The sequence below is a fragment of the Furipterus horrens genome, unplaced genomic scaffold (genome assembly GCF_987537825.1).
Source record: "Furipterus horrens unplaced genomic scaffold, mFurHor1.1.pri manual_scaffold_4, whole genome shotgun sequence".
In the NCBI taxonomy this organism is placed as follows: domain Eukaryota; kingdom Metazoa; phylum Chordata; class Mammalia; order Chiroptera; family Furipteridae; genus Furipterus; species Furipterus horrens.
In genome coordinates this window covers 169,706,490-169,709,066 of record NW_028327174.1, presented here as the reverse complement: position 1 = coordinate 169,709,066, position 2,577 = coordinate 169,706,490, and the positions used below count along the sequence as shown (strand labels likewise).

General features: G+C 33.8%; 1 pseudogene; it reads right to left on the bottom strand.

The window, feature by feature from the left end:
- Positions 1-1,425: 1,425 nt before the first annotated feature.
- Positions 1,426-2,287, bottom strand: LOC150013258 (nucleophosmin pseudogene; annotated as a pseudogene).
- Between the last annotated feature and the right edge of the window lie 290 nt (positions 2,288-2,577).

Sequence of the window (2,577 nt, the reverse complement as noted above, 5' to 3'; positions counted from 1 at the left end):
GTTTTACACCCCGACTGGACTTTTGAGAATGAACACTAGAGGGTAGGTGAGCTGTCACTGTATAGAACAACGGAGGGTCTTGTTTACAAACATCCTCTTGTCTTCAGATGTTAGAAGGCTCAGAAGTAAAAGGAAAAGTTGGTCATTAAAAAAAACAGATTAGCCAGAGTACATTTTAAAATAGCAAGACTTAAAGTGATTCAATGTTAATTGAATATTGAGTAAGGAAGAGGTAGGGAGTTAATTGAATGAGTGAGCTTGGGGTTTCAGATAATTTTTTCATGATGCGAAGGAAATTATTTCAGAGTTGGACACAGATCAGGGGACAGAGAGAGGCAGCATGATCTTTGGGAGGAGTAAATGAAAGGCATTTTGTTTGGTGGGAGAAAAATAAGCTTGTTGGACTGTTGGTTTTTCCTTTAAGCTTGTAAAATTCAATTTAAAAACCAACATTTTATATTGTTATAGAAGGTTATAAGTTATCTGGAGAAAATTTAGAAATGATGGAAAAGCAAAAAGAACCAAATAAATATTATCTGTGATCTCATTACAGATATCACTGACATTTTAGTTTATATCCTTTTAGTCTTTTTCTATGAGTATATATCACTTATATATTTATACATATGTATTAAATGTTTATAAAATATAGGTTCATATTGTTTAATAACCTACCATAAAACTTAGTCCATGAATACCTTTCTAATGTAATTTTAAATCACTGCTTAGTATTCTATTGTACGGATACTCTTTAGTTAATTTACCCAATATTACTTTCCTCTTATGAACAATATTGTGATGAACGTTATAACTTTATTTTTGTGCTAATCTATAATTATTTGTTAGGCTATGTTTGGAACTTCAATGTCGAATGAAATGTAAATTTTAGGACTTTTGATTTCTATTGACATCAACCTAGAAAGAGACTGTATCAATTGTTGAGTTTATAGGACTCTCTCCATGTCCTTTCAAGAATGATTCCATTATTTCTTTTTAAATGGTCAGTTTGACATATTAAAATTATATGTATTTATATTTTTTATTTCTTTGATTATTAAGGACATAAAAACAAATATTTGGGTTTCTGTGTTTGTAAATTTTTGGATCATGTTCTTTGATTATTATATATTTTTATTGTGGTGTTCATCTTTTTCTCATTTTTTAAAATTTTATTAAAATATGGAGTTTATTGTACATATATAGATAGTTTTATCTCCTTATCATTTCCATTTGTCTGACACTGCTGCTACTATATCTTATCATAACATTCCATATATGCTTAAAACCAAGCAAAGGGTGGTGTTTCAGCTTTAAAAGCTAAACAGTCATTTTGGACAACACATTCTTGGCAATGGACCTGAATAACATTTATCAGACAAGGTAGGAAATGTTCTAACTCTGCATTATACAAAGAACAGCCAGATATCAACTGTTACAGAAATTAAATAAGATGGACATTTTTAACAAGCTGTTTAAGCTGTTTTCTCAAAAGAGTCTTTCTCTGCTGCCAAAGATCTCGAAGATCCACATGGCCAGTCATTTGGAAGCAATTATTCAAATAATTGATGAACTTTGCTTCCATTTTGGGAGGAAAACCACCTTTTTCTACTTGCTTGCATACTTGCTTTAATGTCTTCTACAGAAGTAGGTCTTTTTTGGCATTTTCAGAGTTTTTCTCTGTTTTTTTTTGAAGGAGTCTTAACTTTTGATCTTAACGTTGATGATTTTGAGTCATTTTCATTCTAGTTTGATTTTTATGCATTTTGTCTGGAGTATCATCTAGATTCCTACCCTGGAGTTCTCCACCTCCACCTCCTCCTCCTCCTTCTTCTCCATCACCATCATCATTATCTTCAGCAGCCAGTTTCACTTTTTCTGTGGAAGCTATACTTAGGAGTTTAACCTTCTCCTCTTCATCTTCTGACTCTGCATCTTCCTCTAGGTGCCATCCATTAATATGCACAAGCGCTGAACCACCCTTCAACAATAAGCCACAGGTTACGGTATTATTTCAAAGTCCCTGAGGGAAACCATTGGTTCTACAGAGATTTTCAAAGTTGCCCGTGTTCCCCTTTAACTGGACTGCCTTCTTAATTCATTGCATCTGCTTCAACAGTCTGTGATTCATTCACCTTTGCACCAGTCCCTAAACTGACCATTCTTAAAGATAACTGGTGCTCATTTTCATCATTATTCACCTTAAAGTGATAGTCTTGGTCAGCCTTTAGTGTGCAGCTGGAAGATAGCTCTGAGACCTCAGGGGGCTCATGTTCATCTCCATCAAATTGTCTATGGGTGCTGGCACATACGTGGGTGGAAGGTGAGGTGGACGGAGACAATGACTGTTCTAGGGGATAGTTACGCAGGACAGAAGTGCACTGGGGTTTTTATGGATAAAAATCGCTTTGTGTACATTAAATACACTCACCTTTTAATTTTTTCTATGTTCACATTTTTTTCTCTGTTGATTCTAGGCTTTCAATTTTGTTGATATACTTTTCCATGTTACTGGTTATGGCTGTTACTGTTGGTTTGTTTTTTTTTTTCCTTCTTTCATTCGTTTAATTACTTTTAGTT